Source organism: Sarcophilus harrisii, chromosome 2 (assembly GCF_902635505.1).
Source record: "Sarcophilus harrisii chromosome 2, mSarHar1.11, whole genome shotgun sequence".
NCBI classification, from domain to species: Eukaryota; Metazoa; Chordata; class Mammalia; order Dasyuromorphia; family Dasyuridae; genus Sarcophilus; species Sarcophilus harrisii.
The window spans coordinates 255,348,667-255,370,472 of NC_045427.1; positions in this window are offsets into that span (position 1 = coordinate 255,348,667).

The following is a 21,806-nucleotide window of genomic DNA, read 5'->3' on the forward strand; positions in this document are numbered from 1 at the left end:
CCCATTAATCTATACATCCTTCTATACCTTATTCTATTCTTTCTCCCCTTATTTGTTCATAGATTTTGGAGAATGTTGTATCTTTTATACTATGTGTATATGGGTATGTACATATATATGTTGCCTATTTAACTCACTCCAGATGTGAGTAGGTTTTTTAGAACTACCAGCCTTTCTCCTCCATCTAATGTCTCTATGTTGGTTCTACCTCTGCACCTCGTTCCTATAGCATGATTACTTTTTTTTAACCTTTTCTGAGAAAGTTTGCCTTTTAGAGTCAAATCACACTTAGCTCTGCCCTAGTATTTATTTTGGAGTACCAATTACTGATGTCAGTCAGACACATGTTTACATTTTCACATATAAAACATAAACAGTTTGTCCTTAACAAGTCCCTTGAAATTAATCTTTAATGGTGGCTCTTATATGTTAAATTTTCTTTAGATTTGTTTGAGACAAAATCCTGAAAATCTGAGAGTTCAATGAAAGTACATTTTTTTCTACTCAATATCATACTGAATTTTGCTAGATATAATATTTTTGGCTGAAGACTTAATTCTTTTTATTGTTGACATATAATATTTTCAGGACCTCCAGTCTTTTATTGTAGCTGCTGATAAATTCTATACAATTCCAAAATATTTGAATTGTTTTTTATTGTTTGGTTTTTGTAAAATTTTCTTTTTGATCTGGGGGTTTTGAAATTTAACATTAATATTTCTATGTATTTTCCTTGTAGAATCTCTTTGCAGTGGTGTAGAGGACATACCGGACCCAACCCTGGGCCCTAGACTAGCTTATGAAAATTATTAACAAATATTTTCAACATCACTAACATGAATATGTTTAGACTTGCTGGGCCCAGAGAAGGAACACTTGCCTTGTAAACTGTTCCCTTGTTATGGGCCAGAACTCTGAAACAAGGATTCTTACAAGGTGTTAAGTCAGTGGAATTGACTTAATAGTTCTCTAGTTCAGTACATGTACTTCGTATTTAATATAGTTCCACAAGATTCACACCTATGATAATGGAGTATATACCAGCCTGCAAAGGCTGAGATAGATTCATTCAAAGGCTGAGATAGATTCATTCCATCGTCCACCTTTGTGGTGGTTGGAGGCTGAAGCACAAACCTTTGGATTCGGAGAGATTCATTCACTTCATCTCACACCACCTTGGTGGCAAGGCTCTCCTCCTTCACTTCCCCACTGAAACCAAGACTCCAGAAGGCCTACAGAAAACTAGCCAAGCCCCAAGTGAAGGAGATGGGACTTTGAAGGAGACAATAAAGGATTTGGACTTTAACACCTGGCTACTTGTATGGTGATTACTGAACTGAAACAAAACTTGCTTCTAGAGACCCCAAGAAAACCGAATCAGAGAACATTATATTCTCTGAACTCAGGTAACCAAATTGAACATTAGTATATTTAGATTTTATGGGACAACAGAAGGAATACTTGTCTTTTCAACTGTTCCTTGAACCAGGTAATCAAGATGCTATTTTGACTAACTTTGTTTTTAACATATCCTGAGGCAAAGTTACTATCTGAAAAAAGGTTCTGTTTATCAGCCTTAGTATGGCTGATATGGCATAGAGCCAAATTTTTGGTATAAAAGGTATATTTCCCTTGACCCTACTCGCTAATTAGTTATCCATACTATTTGGTCCACCCAATTTGGTGAAGTAAAGCTTTGACTTAAGGAGAAGAATCCTGTGCAAGTGTTCTCACACTGTCTGAACCAAAGCTTCTCCCACAAAAGTGGTGATTGAAGGATTTTTTTCTATTTCTACTTTGCCCTTTTGTTCTATCACTTCAGGACTATTTTCTTTTATTATTATTTGTGTGTGTGTGTGTGTGTGTGTGTGTGTGTGTGTGAAGATTTTTTTTTGGTTGTAACTTTCAGGTAGTTCAATTATTCATGTTTCTTTTCCTGATCTGTTCTCCAGATCTGTTGTTTTTCTTATGTTTAGCATTGGCTTCTATTTTTCATTCTCTATGTTTTGTTTTCTTATTTCTTGATATCTTATAGCTTCACTCATTTTCCTTTACACAATTCTAATTTACAACTTTTTTTTAAAGACTTTACAACCTTCTTTAAGACTGGATCTCATTAAAAAAGGGAAAGGGACCTGTCTGTGCCAAAATGTTTGTGGCAGCCCTGTTTGTAGTGGCTAGAAATTGGAAATAGAATGGTTGGGTAAATTATAAAATATGAATGTTATGGAATATTATTGTTCTGTAAAAAATGACCAACAGGAAGAATACAGAGAGGCTTTGAGAGACTTACGTGAACTGATGCTGAGTGAAATGAGCAGAACCAGGAGATCATTATACACTTCATCAACAATACTATATGAGGATACATTCTGATGGAAGTGGATGTCTTCGACAAAGAAAAGATCCAATTCAGTTCCAATTGATCAATGATGGACAGAATCAGTTACACCCAGAGAAGGAACACTGGGAAATGAATGTGGAGCATTTGCATTTTTGTTTTTCTTCCCAGGTTATTTTTACCTTCTGATCCTTCAACACCTTTCTGTCTGGGAGCTGAATTTTAGGTGGTTCTGGCTGAGGCTACGTCTGAACCCAGCTAGCTCTGGGACTATCTGCTTGATGGTTCTGCTAAGCAAGCCTGGAGGCATTTACATTTCACTGCAGTTAAACTCTAGTCCTGGAGTCTGCTTTTTTCTCAGATTGTCCAAGGAGTACCTCTATTCTGCTTCTAGTTTCATTTGTTTTTCACCAGTCTATTTTGCTCTGGGGCCCAATTTTGTTTTATTTGTAGAGGAAATCTGGAGAACTTGGAAATTTCTGATGTACTACATCATCTTCCCTCAAAGAAATTATTTTCAGCCTGTTCAAAGGTACTCAGATAGGAATGGCCCTGGGACAAGTTATTATCCTAATGTTATTATTTCACATTTAATGTTCTATGAACTTTCACACAGGTGTTATCAAATAATACTTTTTTGTATTTTAATAAAACTCAGAATTAATATAATCTCATCTTCAGAATGCTCATTTAAAGCATCTTTACTACAACTTCAGTAAGCAATAAGAAAACAAGGATGATATGTGCTTACTACTAAGTTTTTATTTCTTCTAGATCTCTATATTTTGAAAGCTCTTGGTTTCATGCATGATGGAAATTATGAATATGATGTACAGCCACATATATTAAGAAGGTTATACTTAAGTTTTTATGAGTTAATATTATTCATATCCAAGTGATTGTCAGCAAGAATTTCAGTCTATGATAATGCTCCAGTTCCCAGAGTTTATAGGGTTTTTTTTTCCTTCTTGTTTGAGTGCTTCTCTTCAGTCTCCTGCATTGATACATCATTTATATAATTATGTTTTCCAAAGTTCTATCTTGGACTTTTCTTTACAAATTATCTAGGTGAAATGTCAGTGCTCAAAGGTTTAATTATTATTTCTATGCAGTTGCATCTCCAGCTGTAGTCTTTCTTTTTCTGAGCTCTAGTCATGCATCATGGCTTGCCTATTGAACACTTCAAACTGAATGTCCTAAAGTTATCTCAAACTCAGTATGTCCAAAACTGGAAACAGTGTCTTTCCTCAAAAAACACTTTTCCTCTAAACATCCCTATCTTTGCAAAGAGCACAAACATATTTCTAGTTATTCAGACTTGAACCAAAGTAAAATGTGATTGGAAAATATTTAACAAATTTTAAAAATTCAATAAAATAAAGTTTATGTCATTTTTCTAAGTGATCTATAAGGATTCTTATGTATGATTTGGTGGTTCCCATTTTTATTTGCCTTTGGCATCATTACCTTGCATATGATCATACAAAGATGTCATAGATCTGAACTACATTGGCATCTATTTGAAAAGAGAAAGGGTGCAGAGGTGAGAGAAGACAGAAATGAAAATGTTTGGCATATTAACTTAGAAAAACAAATATTAACTTTTTCTTTTTTATTGTATTTTTATTTATTTTAATTAAATATATTTCAATTACATTTAATCTGGTTCAGGTCACACTTGTTAATGTTGTGGGCTGCCTGAAACAAGCAGGTGGTGTATTTGACAACTTTGCTTTACATTTTCTGTTCTATGGACTCTTTCACAAGTGGTCAAAATAATTGCTCAAAGCTGTAAATTCATTCTCTACACATTCACTCAAAGCATCCTGGGTCCAGTATAAGTAAGAAAGAAGGACTACAGAAAAGACATGTACCTGTTTCTATTCCCACATACTTTTGATCCCTTTATTAGGTCTATATATTGCAGATTAATTATTTTCAAATGAATGTTAGCTTTAAGCTCTTTAATTGTGCAAGTAATGGGATTGTGAAATATGGAAATTTTTTTTGCACTTTCACTGAGATCTTACAAATGCTGCTAGCACTGCAGTTTTTTAAAAGGTGTAATTGCTGCAAATTTGTGTGGGAATGGAGATCTCACTTCTTGTTTTAACTTTTTCTTTTTCTTTATTTAATATTTTAATTTTCCCCCAGTTACATTTAAAATGATTTTTATATTTATTTTTTAAAATATTGAGTTCCAGATTCTCTACCTTATTCCCATCTCCATTAAGAAAGCACATATGAAGTTATGCAAAACATTTCCATAAAAGTCATGTTGTGAAAGATAACATAGATCTCCCCCTCTTAAAAAAAACCTCAAGAAAAATAGAAAAAATAGAAGGGGGAGAGAGAGAGAGAGAGAGAGAGAGAGAGAGAGAGAGAGAATGCTTTAATCTGTTTTTCAGACACAATAAATTCTTTTTATGGGTATGGATAGCATTTTTCATCATAAGTCCTTCAGAGTAGTCATGGATCCTTGTATTGCTGAGAGTAGCAAAGTTATTCACAGCTGATCATCTCACAACATTGCTATTACTTTGTACATAGTACATTTCACTTTGCTTGAGCTCATGGAGAACTTTCCAGGTTTTTCTGAGAGCATCCTGCTCATCATTTCCCACAGAACAATAGTATTCCATCATAATCACATACCACAATTCATTCAGCCATTGTCCAATAGATAGGCATCCCTTCAGTTTTCAATTTTTTGCCCTGAGAAGAGAGCTGCTATACATATTTTTGGACATATAAGTACTTTTCCTTTTCCTTTTTTTTTTTAACACCTCTTTTGGGATTAATGTCTAGCAGTGGTATTGTTAGGTCAAAGGATATGCATGATTTTATAGCCATTGGGCATAGTTCATATCTTTTGATCATTTATCAATAGAGTCATGGCTCTTTTTTTTTTTAATAAATTGGTTCAATTCCCTTTATGTTCAAGAAATGAGGCTTTATTAGAGAAACTTGTTTCAATATCCTTTTTACAGTTACTATTGCTAACTCTATTTCCCCCATTTATTCTATTTTTCTCTCTCTCCTTTCATCCTGTCCCTCTTTAAAAGAATTTTGCTTCTGACCATCCCTCTCCCAATATGCTCTCTTTTCTATCACTCTCCCCCTTTCTATATCCCATTACCTCCTATTTTCCTGCAGGGTAAAATAGCTTTTTATATCCATATTGAGTTTGTATGTTATTTCCTCTTTGAGCTAATTCTGATGAGAGTAAGGGTCCCTCATTTACCTGCTCCTCTCTCTCTTCCCCTCTGATGTAAAAGCTTTTTTTTTTGCCTCTTTATGGCAGATAAGTTACACCATTACACTTCTATCTTTCCCTTTCTTCCAGTACATTCCCCTTTCACCCCTTTATTTTATTTTTTAGATTTATTATCCCTTTATATTCAACTCACACCTGTGTTCTTTGTCTACATGTACTCCTTCTAACTGGCATAATAATGAGAAAGTTCTAATGAGTTACAAGAATCATCTTCCCATGTAGGAATATAAACAGCTAAATCTTATTAAGTCCTTTTTTTTTAATCACTTTATCACTTTTCCTGGGTCCATATTTGAAAATCAAATTTTTTATTACGCTCTGGTCTTTTTATCACAAATACCTGAAAATTCTCTATTTTAATGAAATGAAATTCTACCTTTCCCCCGAAGGATTATACTCACTTTTGCTGGGTAGATGATTGTTGGTTGTAATCCTAGTTCCATTGCTCTCTGGAATATCATATTCCAAGCCCTCCAAGTCTTTAATATAGAAACTGCTAAATCTTATGTTATCTTAACTTGGCTGCACTATACTTGAAATGTTTCTTTTTTACTTCTTGCAATATTTTCTCCTTGACCTGGGAGTTCTGGAATTTAGCTATAATAATCTTGGAAGTTTTTATGTTGGTATCTCTTTCAGGAGGTGAATGGTAGATTCTTCCAATTTCTATTTTACTCTCTGGTTCTAAAATATCAGTACAGTTTTTCTTGATGATGTCCAGGCTCTTTTTATTTTATTTTTTTTATCATGACTTTTAGGTAGGCCAATAATTTTAAAATTATCTCTCCCGGATCTATCTTCCAGATTGTTTTTCCAATGAGACATTTCACATTTTTCTCCTCTATTTTTTTTTTTCATTTTGGGGGTTTTGCTTTGAACAATAATACCAACACACTAAGCTTCAGGGCTTCTATGCTACTGTTTTCAGAGATCCTTCTAGGACCTGGACCACAATCCCTCTTTTCTGCCCTGGAATTGTTAGAAGTGTGCCCATCCCACTGTAGCTATAAGATCTAATGTGCTAAAACAACAGAATCTTTCCTCAGTGCTAATAAAGAGACTCCCTGTAACCTGAAGCCTCCAGAAGCTGCCAAGGCCACCACAGCCCATGCCCACTCTTGGTTTGCTGGTTTCCCAAGGTGCTCTTACCCTACTGACAAACCTTTCCTGCTGATCTTCCAAGAAGCCTTTGATATCTTTGGACTGAGAGGTCTAGAAACTGCCAATGCTGCTGTTGATTCAGAGGTCCCTAGCTCTTGCTTTGCAGACATTTTAGCTGAACCTGAAGCTGGAGCTAGGGTTGCATTGGCATCGCTGCACTGATTGAATGCTGGGCTCCCACTCTGATGCTACAGACCCTTTCTGCTGATCTTCTAAATTGTTTTCAGCTGGAAAGTTGTTCTACTCCATGTTCTTGTCTGTTGTCATGCTCTAAAATTTGTTTAAAGTCATTATTTAAAGGAATTTGGTGTGGTTTAGGGAGTGAGATCTGCGAATTCTTGTCCTTCTACCATCTTGATTCTCTTGTTTTAATTTTTGAAAATACAGGAAGTACATAAAACACTTTAACTTTACTTGTGATTAAAAAAATTAGTTGTCACTGAATGGACTTTACCACAATACAAGATTCCCATATAAGCAGCTATTTTGTCTTGTAATTTACCAAGAAACATTATCAAATCTACAGCAAAAACTGATTTCCAAAATTATTCAGTGTTCAGTAATTAGTGGTTGAGGGTGGTTATTCTTATTCAGAAAAAATCACAATAAAACTTCACCCCCCTTCTTTTCCTTTTTTGATGTGATGTATATGCCTTGGTATTATTTAAAAATATTATGAAATGACAATAGTGTGTTACTCAAAACTCTATTAAGCTATAACCATATTGCTGTCATTTGTAGTTCACTGAGCAATAGTGAAAAGGGAAAGCTATACACACACACACACACACATCTATTCTACCATTATAGTGCAAGAGCAAACAATGATAATACCTAAATGAGTGAGTATGTTTGTATTCCAACAAAGCTTTATTTAAAAAAGTAAAAAACATTCTTATATTGTGGAGCAGTCAAAGGCAATGGATAGAATTGACACTGCCAGCTCCTGTTCTAGTTCTAGTTCTATACCTTGTTTGATGTAACTATTCTGTCCCTACTTAAAGTTGTGCAAATTTCCTATTTTTCCTTGATTCAACTTGTGTTTTCATTGTATTATTCTCCTTGTGAATATATAAACAATTAGAAATGTTGGCTACTTTCTTTCTTCTAAGATTCCTTCTTACCTCTGATTTACTTACATTTCAAGCTTCTACAATAAATATTTTTATTGATATTGAATTATTTACTTTGTTCTTCATGCTATTTTGATGACTTGTATTACTTTATACTTTTGACTCTTATTTGATGAATAAAGGAATCTAGAACTTCTGATATGCCTTTATTTCTGGACTCCTTTTTGAACATTTCTTTCTTTTCTGGTTTCTTAATTAGGCAAAATGACCATGTGTACTAGTTTGATATTAAAATAATTTTCCAGTGCCCTTTCATGGATCTTCAATAATTCCCCAAGTTGCTTCTGCAATTTGACAGTTATCTTTGGTAACATTCCTTGATAATTTTACTTTTCTTTGAATAGTTCATACTTTAATAATGGCTGCTATACATTATATTATGCAGGTTCTCAAATCATTTTATGCTTTCTACTTGCTGCTGTGAGAAATTGTATTTGTTCCTGATATTTATAGCAGATACCAGCTATGTTGACCTGTTTAGTCTTGGTTTTATTTGTCTATTAGTTGAATTCATGCGATTACACTCAAGGTTTTTCAAAATTCTAGTCAGGATTTTCCCACTTCCTTTTCAAATTCATTTGATATACTCATGCTATTTCACCAGGAAATCCAAGCTCATGGATATAGCTTCAGCTTTGATACTTAATACTTCATTAGTATCTTTCATTGTCTCAGCCTCTGAATCTTGAGTAGGATGATTTCTAAGGAGGAACAAAAAACTCTTCCCCAAATTTTTCTTTAGAGAAGGCTCAGAAGCCCAGTCAGCTTTTCATTTCTCACATCTATGTACTACTGGTTTCAATTCCACCATCATCTTTTTTTTCTCCTTCACCTCATTCATCTTCTTTTTGTGTTGTTTCCCCCATTAAATTGTGAACTCCTTGAAGATGAGGATTATATTTGTTATTGTTGTTGTTCTTATTTGTATCTTCCATGCAAGCACAGTGCACAAGTACATAGTATAACCTTAATAAAAGTATATTTTATTGCATTGATTGAATTGTATTACACTGTATTGCATTGTCGTTTTTCTCATCTGTTTCATTATTAAGTTGGATTTCTGATATTTGCATTAAAGAAAGATGTTTAGTTATCTTAAGTTATGACTTCCACTACTTCCACTGGTGGCTGTGGTTAAAGTGAGAAAGAATCCCAAAGCTATGAAGGGAATAGTGTTAACTTCTAATAAACTAAGTGTTAGGCTCTCATCATAATTCTTTTCTCTAAGGGATATGTATCATAGAGTTAATAACATAAATAATCTGAAAGAAGAAATCCTTATCATTTATCTGAGATAACTAACATTTATATCCAGTGCCAATATCCATAGTTTAGTCTATATAATTGCATCAAGAAATAATATATGTAGTTATACAATTATAAAATGAAATATTTAGTCTTTCCCATGCTCTAAACTTGTTTCTAAACTTTCTTGATAACTTACTCCCCTTTCTTCATTTCTAGGGAGAAAAAATCCTGTGAAATATAATGAAGTCTAAATTATAGCATGGAATTATATAATATCTTTTTCCTGAAACAACTAAAATGATTTGACAATAATTACTTCAGTTTATCTTCTAACAACACTATGAAATAAGGGGAAGAATATATTTATAACTCGATTTTACAAATAAAAAAAATCAGAGACATGGAGAAGTTAAGAAATGGGATTTTGGTCACATGAAGAATTAGTAGCAGAAATCAGATTTCCTGATTTTTGACAATGGGACTGGCTTAAGTTATCTTAAAGTTGCATAACTGTAAGACCTTCTACTCTGTAATGTTGAAAGAGAAATGCCATCTCTCTCTACAATTCTGAACTTTTATATCTATAATAATCATCCATAATAAAAAGGGAAAAAAAAGAAAAATCAATTTCTCTAAAGATCTTATCTAAAAAGAACATGAAGAAAATGTGTTGACGTGATTTTATTTAGTCATTGCTTCTTTTCATCATCTTCACTATAAAATTAGTCTAAAATGAGATGACATCAGGCTCAGTGTTACACCTATTTTGATTTCACTCAAATATTTGCCAAACATCTCAGTGCTTCTGGACCCTAGATCAATTATTTGTAGCTGGTCGACTGAAGCTTTGTAAATATTGGAAGCATCATCAACACCATGCCCATCTGTCATTGCTTTTTCATCGTGAAGCACATATAGCCTGCAATCATATATAAAACTGTCCAGCTGAATATTTCAGATTTGCTGGATAAATTAAGAATACCAACAAAAGAATTTTTAAAAGGAGTTTCAATGGCCAAAGAAATAGTTGAATAGTTTTTTTTTACTTAAATGAAAAATACAGACCCACTCTGGAGTCTAATCGTTAGCTAGAATTTTCCAGGGCTGTACTCATAGAGAAACAAACCCTGGGAAACAAATTTAGACTTGGTTGGAAAAAAAAAACTTAATTCTATTTGAGGCAATATATTACAATTACATAGAACAATAAAACAATTATTGCTATTTTATCCTTAAGCTTTCATTTGAGCAATATATAGCTCTCTTGGTGTTGATTATTCTATTCTTGACTCCCTGAAAATCTGGGTGGTGGTAGGATTTATTGAATCATAGAATCATAAAATTGTAGCTTGAAAGGAACTTTAGAAATCATCCAACACCTTTATTTTATAGCAGAGGAAACAGAGTCATCCATAACTCAAGTGACTTGCCCTTAGACCTAGAATTACAACTCAGGTCTCTGAGTTATCCTCATCTGATGTGTATTTTGCAGTTCTCTCTCCTATCTCATTAGCATGATTTTTCTTCTCTCTCAATAATTTGCCAAGACATTCAAAATGGAGAGAAGGACAATAGTGTTATCGCCCCTTTGAACTCAATTCCATTCAACCCTGTCTTCCCTTAGATATACATGCTATGCTCTCCCACCTTTTCTTTCCCACCTACCCTTACTCATAAATGATTAAAAGATTTGGATGATCTCAGTGAAATGGAACATTTAAATTCTGAGTGTTTCAGATGGAGTCTATCCACATAGAAGAGGACAGACATAAAATGACAAGAAATAAAAGTGTCTTGGAGTCAATATGGAGCATATCTTAGCATTTTCTAAGTGGTTTTGGGCAGCTAAACATGTGCTAGATGTTTTGATTGACCATGGAATTAGTGCCACCATATCTAGGCATGAACTTTGAAGAACCAGTCTCTTTTAAGTGAGCTAAGTTTAAATTGCTCCCAGACACCAAAAGTCTTATGGGGGAAAATATATCCCCAAGATATTGGAGGAAATGTTTGTTTGTTTGTTTTTACTATATCTGTGAAATAAAACTCTCTTAATCAAGTTATTTGATGTTAGGTGGTTAAATGGAACTGGGAGACTAGTCACTGGCTCCTAACAATGATAGGGAACCCCTGACTTTGGAGTTCAAGTAGAGCCAACTGTACCAATCTTCTGGATATCCTAGCATACTAAAGGGAAGATATGGGCAATCTAGGTCTGGGAAAGTGAACAGGAAGTACAATCTTCATCAAGAATTTGAGGGAAAAAAATAGCTTCCTCCCCCCAAAAATGTTAAGGTTGATGTGGTCTAGAATGAATGCAAAGTTTAGCTATAAAAATGAGAGATTTATACTACCAGGTCCAGCATAGGATCATAAGATCCTAGGATTATTGATGTATAGGCTTAAAAGTCCAGTCAATTAATCAATAAATATTTATTAAGCTCCCACTAAGTGCCAGGTACTGTGTTAAGTACTGAGGATATAGAAAGAGGCAAAAAGACAGTCCTTGTCCTCAAGGAGTTTACAATCTAATGTGGAAGATGTGTGTGTGTGTGTGTGTGTGTGTGTGTGTGTACTTGTACGCACAAAGCAAGCTTTATAGGATATAGGAAAGTTATATAGGATAAATAAAAGTAATTAAAAGAGGGAAAACACTGGAATTAAGAGGGTTTCCGGAAATGGTCCTGTAGAAAGTATAATTTTACTTGGGACTTAATGCAAGCCATTGATGTTAACAGTTTGTATGTAGGAAGGGGAATGTTCCAGGCATGGGGGACACCTACAGAAAATGACTGGAACCAAGAAATGGGGTATCTTATTGGTGGAACAGCCAGGAGCTTAGTGTCATTAGTAATAAAATTACATATTGGGGAATAAGGAATAAGAAGACTGGAAAAGTAGAAGATAGCTAGGCTATGAAAGGCTTTGAATTCCAAGTAGAGCAATGTGTATTTATTCTTGGAGTCAGTAGCAAACCACTAGAGGGGAATGACATTTTAGGAAATTCATTTTAGTGGCTGTATGGAGAATAGCTTGACTTGGGGAGAGATTTGAGGCAGGTATATTCTTATTGCATTGATCAAGATATAAGGTGTTGAGAGTTTGTACTAGAATATGCCAGTATCAGAGAAGAGAAGGGAAGCATTAGAGAGATGCCACAAAAATGAAATCACCAAGTCTTGGCAATAGCTTATATATGGGGTAAAAGATAATGAAGAGTCCAGGATGATTCCTAAATTGCAAATCTGAGAGCCGAGGATGGAATTGCCATTTAAAGTAATAAGGACTGTACGATAAGCAGAAAGTTTGGAGAAAAGATGAGTTCGCATTCAGATGTATAGAATTTAAGAAGTTTACTGGACATATATTTTGAGATATCTAAAAGATTATTTGGAGATGAGAGATTAGGGCAAGCAAAGCAGACTTGCGAATCATTAGCGGAGAAATAGTTATTAAACACATGCAGGCTGAGGATATACTCATTTCCCAGTTCCATACCACCCGTAAAACTCTAGGATGTAGTCATACAAAATTAAAATATTATTGGGGGGTGGACACAGCTAGATGGTGAAGTGGATAGAGTGCCCCTGAAGTCAGGAGGACTTGAGTTCAAATCTCGCCTTAGATACTTAACACAGTTCTTACTAGCTGTGTCACGGTGCGCAAATTACTTAAGCCCAATTGCCTCTCAAAAAAAAAAAAAAAGTAATTGGGAATCATATAACAGAATAAGTAAAAAATGCAACACAGCATAAACAATGTTAATTTGTGGTTTTTCTAAGTTAATGTGCAGCCCATAGGGATCCATTTCTTTTTTAGTTTGATACTACTAATCTAATATAAACTACTTTTACAGCTCAGATGATTAAAGTCTAGAGAAATTAAATAATTTGAATAATTTCAAACATGTATTAAGTGACAGAGCAAGAATTAGAACAAGGTCTTTTAAATCCAAATCTGGCTTTCTTTTCACTAAACTGTGCTTCCTCCAAATTCAATACAAAAGAAAATATAAAGCAGAATAGTGGGGCCTGCTTTCACTTCTGTGTATCTTTTTTCTTTATTTTGAAAAAATGGTAAGAAGACATTTGATATTCATAATAAGTACGAAGAAACATCATGTCAGAAATGTTTATATTTCTTGAAAATTGTATTTTTTTTAATCAAGAGGAAACAATTTGTTATTGATGATGGAGTCATTTCCAAAACAGCTAAGTACAGTCAGACCACTGAATTCTTAAAGGAATGATACAAATCAGAAGAAAGCATAAAATGAGAAAACACATGGCATATAATTAAAACAACTCCAATCTGATCTGATGCCAAAAATGGGAAATAAATGAAGAAATACATATCAACACAAATTTAAACTCATTTCCTAAAAGTCAGGGAGGTCACTAGTTAGAATGGAGAAGGAAAAGAATTTCTGGTGTGGAGGACATCTAGGGAAATTGATGGGACCCTAGAGATGGGAGCCAAGAAGCCAGTATTACTGGAAGGAAAAGTACCCATGAAGGCGGGGGAGAAGTAAGGAGTAAGAAGACAGGAAAGGGAGGTAGGAGCTAGGTTATGACGTGTAAGAAGGATTGTGAATCTTTAAAAATGAAATAAGATAAATCTATATCATAATGAAGAGACTAAAAGAATTTAGAAGTTGTTTCAGCCAAAAAATGTTGCATCTTGCCAAGATTTGTTTGTGTGTCCTTCATTCTTGAAGAGGAGCATGATATCAGGGATGTGATGCCAAGGCAAATTAATTTAATTTAAGTGAGGGAGGGCTGTACGTGGTTACCAGCCTCACTTTCTCCTCCATAGCTATCTGGGTCCAATGGCAAGATATAGATCAAAATGATTGGAGATGACTCTGAGTGCAGGGGGAGACTTTTAAGGAAAGGTCTTCAAGAGATCTCAGTTGGTATTACAATGAAAGGGAGAAGTAAAGAGTGAACTAGCAAGAGAGGGCAACCATGCACAGAATGCCAAGTCTGAAGTCAGGAAAACATCTTCTGACTTTAATTTTGGCTAGCAATTTCTATCGGATGAGTTCTTAGGAATTTCATGTATCGTCTTCCCACAAAGATAAAGAGTTTACTTTATTCCTTCTCTCATGGTTTCTTTTTTTATGTTTACCTTTTTATACTTGAGTCTTGTCTTTGAAAGTCAATTTTTTTATTCTACTCTGGTCTTTTCATTAGGAATGCTCAGAGGTTCCCTATTCATTAAATATCCATATTCTTTCCCCTGAGGGATTATGCTCAATTTTCCTTGGTAGGCTATTCTTGCCTATAATGCTAGCTCTGGTTTAGGAACTCCCAAAGTAAATGATGCTTCTGTTGTCACTCCCAGGCCACACTCCACCATGTCATATATCTCTCTTTCTAAACTCCTAAGTTCTGTTGGAAGAATGTCTTACTCTGATCTTTTATTGGATATGCCGCTCCTGAATTTTATTTGAGGCATTATTTTAAAATTATTTGGAGGGGACTGTTTGGACAGCTCAGTTATATGCTTTCTTTATTTTACCACTTGGCTCCAATGCATGAATTTTCAATCTCATGATTCTCTCATTTAATTGTGTGACTGTAAAAATGGAGGCTGCTACAGAAAATAATGATTGTATCTTTAATATTTTTTCATCAGAATTTATTTATTTTTTCCAACTTCATCTTCTTAGGTACCATCAATAGTGATTTACAACCTTCATTGCCTGATGACCTGTTGTAGTACATTTGTGGTGGATCTATTTTTACTGATAAGAATAAATTATTTTATATATACCAGCAGATCTGTTACATTTCACATCTATTTGTTATTCTTCTCCTAGTTCTTATATACATATATCTATATACATATATCTATATATATATATATACTTATATACATATAATCTGACTTGTCTAAGTTTTTTTTATTGAAGCTTTTTATTTTTCAGAACATATGCACAGATAATTCTGCAACATTAGTTCTTGCAAAACCTTGTGTTCCAGTTTCTCTCTCCTCCCATTTTTCCCACTCCCCTCCCCTAGATGGCAAGTAGTCCAATGCATGTTAAACATGATAGAAATTTATGTTAAATCCAATATATGCATACTTTTTATAATAAATTATATCTTTCTGTACAAGAAAAAATGAAATCAAACCAGAAAATAAAATGATAAAGAAAATAAAATACAAGCAAACAACAACAAAAAGTGAGAATGCTATGTTGTGGACCACACTCGGTTCTCACAGTCCTCTCTCTGGGTGTAGATGGCTCTTTTGATCACAAGACCATTCGAACTGGTCTGAATCATCTCATTGTTGAAGAGAGCCATGTAAATCAGAATTGATCATCTTATAATATTGCAGTTGCCATGTACAATCATCTCCTAGTTTAGCTCATTTCACTCAGCATCAGTTCACGTAGGTCTCTCCAGGCCTCTCTGAAATCATCCTGTTGGTCATTTCTTACAGAACAATAATATTCCATAAGATTTACATACCATAATGGGCATCCAACTGATGGGCATCCACTCAGTTTCCAGTTTCTTGTCACTACAAAAAGGGCTGCCACAAACATTTTTATACCTGTGAGTCCCTTTCCCTCCTTTAAGATCTCTTTGTGACATAAGCCCAATAGAAATACTGCTGGGCCAAAGGATATGTACAGTTTGATAACTCTTTGGGCATAGTTCCAAATTACTCTCCAGAATGGTTGGATCTGCTCACAATTCCACCAACAATGTGTTAATGTACCATTTTTTTCACATCCCCTCCAACATTGGTCATTATTGTTTCCTGTCATCTTGGCCAATCTGAAGCTGTGTAGTGGTATCTCAGAGTTACCTTAATATGCATTTCTTTGATCAATAGTGATTTGGAACACCTTTTCATGTGACTAGAGATAGTTTCAATTTTTTTCATCTGAAAATTGTCTGTTCATATATCCTTTGACCATTTATCAATGGAGAATGGCTTGAATTCTTATAAATTTGGGTCAATTCTCTAAATATTTTAGAAATGAGGCCTTTATCAGAACCTTTGCATGTAAAAATGTTTTCCCAATTTATTGCTTCCCTTCTAATTTTATCTGCATTAGTTTTGTTTGTACAAAAACTTTTAAATTTAATATAATCAAAATTATATATTTTTGTGATCAATTATGATCTCCAGTTTTTCTTTGATCACAAATTTCTTCTTCTTCACAGATCTGAGAGGTAAATTCTCCTATGTTCTTCTAATTTGTTTATGATAACATTTTTTTATGTCTAGATAATGAACCCATTTCGACTTTATCTTGGTATACAGCATTAGGTGTGGGTCAATGCCTAGTTTCTGCCATGCTAGCTTCTAATTTTTTCAGCAGTTTTTGTCAAATAGTGAATTTTTATCCCAAAAGTTGAGGTCTTTGTCAAACGTCACATTACTATAATCATTGGCTATTTTGTCCTGTGAACCTAACCTATTCTACTGATCAACTACTCTCTTAGCCAGTACCAAATGGTTTTGATGACTGCTGTTTTATAATATAGTTTTAGATCTGGTATAGCTAAGTCATCTTTATTTGCATTTTTTTTTCATTAATTCCCTTGAAATTCTTGACCTTTTGTTCTTCCAGATGAATTTTGTTATTATTTTTTCTAGGTATGTAAAATAATTTCTTGGGAGTTTAAGTGGGATAGCACTAAATAAATAGATTAATTTAGGCAATATTATCATCTTTATTATATTTGCTCAACTCATTCAAGACTATTTAATATTTTTCCAATTGTTTAGACCTGACTTTATTTGTGTGGAAAGTGTTTTGTAGTTGTGTTCATATAGTTCCTGATTTTCTCTTGGCAGATAGATTCCCAAATATTTTATACTATCAACAATTATTTTAAATGGAATTTCTTTTTGTATCTCTTACTGTTGGACTTTGTTAGTGATAATTTGGTTTCCTCATTACTACTCTAATTCCTTTCATCTCTTTTTCTTCTCTTATTGACTTGGCTAAATTTTGTCAAATCCTTTGTAGATATATTTTTCATTAGATGCTTTACTGTATTTTGTGAGTTGATTTTTATTGTTGTTGTTGGTCTTTTTAGTCCTGTCTTATCCTGGCATTTGGGGTTTTCTTGATGAAAATTCTAGAATGGTTTACGATTTCCTTCTTCAGCTCATTTTGAAGATAAGGAAAATAAGGCAAATAGAGTTTAGTGACTTGACCAGGGTTACACAGCTAGTAAGTGTCTTAGGTCAGATTTGAATTCAGATCTTCTTGATTCCAGTCCTGGTGCTCTACCAACTGAACAACCTTGCTATTCCCTCTCCCATCCCGCTCCCTCTTAGTGATTTGATACTGCTATCCATTATTTCATCCTTCTTCTTTGTAATGTTTTGTAAATGAATTATCTTCCAAAGTAGTATCATCCTTGATAAACATCTTTCTTTTTATCAAGATATCAATGTTTGCTGGTGTTTTGTTAAATTTTGGGTTCTTTAGATTTCTTCATTGTAGTGACAATTTTTATCACTCAATTTAGTAAAATTAGTCAAAAATATGGTAAAAATCAGATTCTAGTAGAGTTTAGGTGATTACTTATAAATAGTATTGTAAAATGTATTCTTGCTACACATACGAGTTAGACTTAAATGGTCTCTGGTATCTCTTCCAACCTTGGTCTGAGGTTCAATGTCTTTGTTTTTGTTTATTCCCACTTTTTTTTTCATTTGATAATTAATTCAAGTAATTTGAATTTCTGGATAAAAAGAGATATTGTAGAATGAGTTTGGAAAACAGAAAACATGCTTGTTCCAGAGATATGAATAATCTGGACATCTGGAGTTATCTTTCCACCAAAAAGAGTAGATAATAATTTCTTGCCTTGCTTTATGATATCTTTCAAAAGATGGAGGAAGCAATTAAAAGAATGATTATTCTATACCTGATTCTCACCCCAAAAGATAAACTGATTATGGAAATAGAAATGCTAAAAACCTTAGAGATTGGGAAGGAGAGCAACAAGTCTATTTTCCAATTTGTCTCAGAGATGAAAAGCTGAACATATTCTGTCATTTGTGAGTTGATTTGCATTGATGTATCCTAAACACTAGGAAAGGCAATTCTGAATGGTTCAGGGAAAGGTAGGATTCATTGGATTAGAATAAAATAGAGAGAGGCAACTAGATAGCCCAGTGGATAAAGAACTCTCCATGGTGTCAGGAAGATCTGAGTTCAAATCTTAGTCTCAGATCCTTAACATTTCCTAGCTGTGTGACACAGGGTAAATCTAACTCTAATTGCTTGCCCTCCTCCTCCCCAAAAAAGAATGTAATAGATAACTTTAGTTCAAAAGAGATGGGGAAATGTCAAGAATAAAATTCTGAAGATGGAAAAGAAGAACAATTCTGATGAGAAGAAAAAGAAGTTGGCTAAAAAGATGAATATAGATGCATAGTGTGTGTGTGTGTGTGTGTGTGTGTGTGTGTATGAAAGAGAGAGAGAGAGAATGAGAAGATGTTGATAGGGTGTGATTATGATGTCCCCAAAAGAATAAAAAAAGAAGAGAAGAGAGGGGATAGGACAGAAAAGGAGGGGAGAGCAGAAAAGAAAAAAAGAGGGGGCAGAGAAGGGGAGCAAAGACAGGGACACAGATAGGTGTAAAACTTTTATTGTTATCATGTCAAATTTAGTATACACTCAAAAATTTATACAAAACAGAAGTTCTTGGTTTCATGCAGAACTCTTCTGTTCTTTATTATGAAGTTTGCATTTTTTATGCTTTTCAAATTAATAATCAAAAGAAAATTTAAGAAAAGAAATAATGTTAAGAAGTTCTTTTACCAACCCCAATGCAGTAAAAATAAATGGCATTTTGGCAAGGATGCCATTGTATTCAGAGAAGAAGTCCCATATTCTTTGAGATTTCAGTATGGTTTTCTTGTCTTTGAAAGAAAAAAGAAACAATGGTCTTGGGGGGAATGAATCTATGATTTCTTTAAGTATAAGGAACTCCTGTTTTGGAAAGTCCTTCTACTAAGGTGGAGCAGCAACTTGTCTGCAATTGATGGATTCAGAAAGTTTCTTGGGAGCAGTAAGCAGCTAAGCAACTTGCTCATGGTCACATAGCTAGTTCATGTCACAGGTAGGACTTGAATCCAGGTCTTTTTGAGTCTAAGGCTGACCTATATACTTTGCTGTGCTACCTTTAAGTATAATATCAAGTCTAAAATTTAAATCTGTTTCCATTTTGCAATATATATATTATATATATATAATATATATATATATTATATATATATATATATACATACACATACATATACATGAAAGTGTGTCTCTTCTTATATGAACTGATGCAAAGTGAAGTGGGAAGAACCAGAAGATCATTGTACATAATAAAAACAATATTATAATGATAATCAACTGTGAAACACTTGGCTACTCCAAACCATATAATGATCTAAGATTATCTCAAAGGACTCAGGATGAAAAAATATTATCCATCATAGACAAGCCGTACAAGATGAATTCTGAGTTCAAGTTGAAGTATGATTTCCTTACTACCTTTATTTTTCTTGCTTTTTGGGTAACATAGCTAATATGGAGATAAGCTTTTCATGATTTCACATCTATGACTGATATATTGATTGCTTTCTCAGTGAGTGGGGGAAAGGGATGGGAGGAAGGGGAAAATTTAGATCTCAAAATTTAAAAAGAAAAGAATTAAAAATAAATGATAAAATTTAAAAAGAAAGACAAGCACTTCCCAGACATAATCATAACTCATTTACATAGTGTTTTAAGTTTTGCAAAGTGTTTTCCTCACAACTCTGTGAACTACAAAGTGTTAATATGATCCATATGCTAAGATAGCTAGGTGGTATAGTGTTAGATTTGGAGTCAGGAAGACCTGTGTTCAGATTCTGCCTTAAATATTTATTAGCAGTGTGAAATACTGGGTCTTTATTATTCTCTCTCTCTCAGTCTTTTCATGTGTAAAATGAAGAGAATAGTACCAACCTCATAGGATTTTTAAGAAGATCAAATAACATATGTGAAACATTGTAAACATTAGCATGTTATAAGAATGCTAGCTATTAGTATGACTATTTTATAGTAGTGTGGATTGTAGTGTGGATTTAAAAGGTTCAAGAAACAGTTTCTGGGTATTTTAATGATTTTATTAATAAGACCAACAAGTTATTATTAATAGAAAAGATGGTCATTTGGCCCTCTCTCTTAGGCCAAAGATGATCATAGAGTCAGGACTCCTAGTTTATATAGAAGAGGTTCAATGAGAGCCTGAGGGTGACTGAACAGAGAAATTATCAGATCACATGAAACCTTCGACTGTCTAGACAAAAGGATGTTTCCATTCAAACTTGAACAGAACACAATGGGCTTCCCCACCTTAGAATAAATTACTTGTAAGATTGGGTGAGGTCTGACCCAGGCTGGGGAAAGTTAATTCAATCTCATTATCAATAATATCCTTCAAGAGATTTAAACTTTGTAAAATGAATAATTTGGAAGAATAGAAGAGCTCTGAATTTAAATCTCCCCAAGATAATGGTTATTTTTGGTCACTCTTCTTACTCAGAAATATTAGCTGGTTTTCCCAGGGTCACATTATTAGAGATGATTTGAACACAGGTTTCCTATTTCCAAATTCAGCTCTATACTATGCTACATTCCCACGTATATTCAGGCATACATACACAATTCCTTATTCAGGGCAATGAATGGTTAAAAGAGGATATGGATATAAGCACAGTATATAGAGAGAATCTAGCTCATTCAGAAATGTTTTATCAGTTTAGAATTCAATTCAACCAAGGTAGGGTGGGAGGGTACTGTAGAATGTAATTTAAAAATAGTCTGATTATCCAGCTAATTTCTCATTAAAAAAAAAAAAAAACCTAGGAGTTTCTTTTCTGTCTTAATTGGCAGTTTCATTGGCATAAAGCTGACAACAGTATTCATTAACACAACGTTCATACCATTGAAAGAAATTTAACATGGTATGCTGCAGGGTGGTAAAAATATCTCAAATAATTTCATGCATTTTTCACAACCTTAGTAATTGGTAAAATCAGAAAGTTTAGTGATGAATTAATAAGATGGTAGAAATCCATCAGCATTCCAAAAGCAACATTGAATCATTAATGACTCTGACCTATTAATTAAGTTTTCTCTCTCTCTCTTCTCTTTCATACACACAGATGTGCACACATGCATATAGTTTAAATATAAAAATTTCCACATATTCTGGGAGACATTCACCTGTTCAAGTCTGAACTGTCTTACCTATCATAAAAGGGAGATTGAGTGATCTTAAAAAATTATTGAATGATTTATGGTAATAAGTGAACTATCAAACCTGTTAATTTTTAAAAAATCATTCAAAGCTCCAAATGGATTATAAAACGTCACGATTAAATATGGAACAGGAAGAAAACTCACAAAGCCATTTATTTCTTGAAATCCAAAACACTATTGGAAAATCTGTTCCCCACTCACCTGCCAAATTCCAAGATTAGAAATCTTTGTTTTCCCTGCCACAGTTGATGCTACTACAAACTTCTAAGGCAAGAGAGGAACTTGCCCCCTTTTCAAATTTAGTCGTTTATTTTTAAGCAACTTTTTAATTAAAAAGTTTTCTGACCATCTTCAACTTCC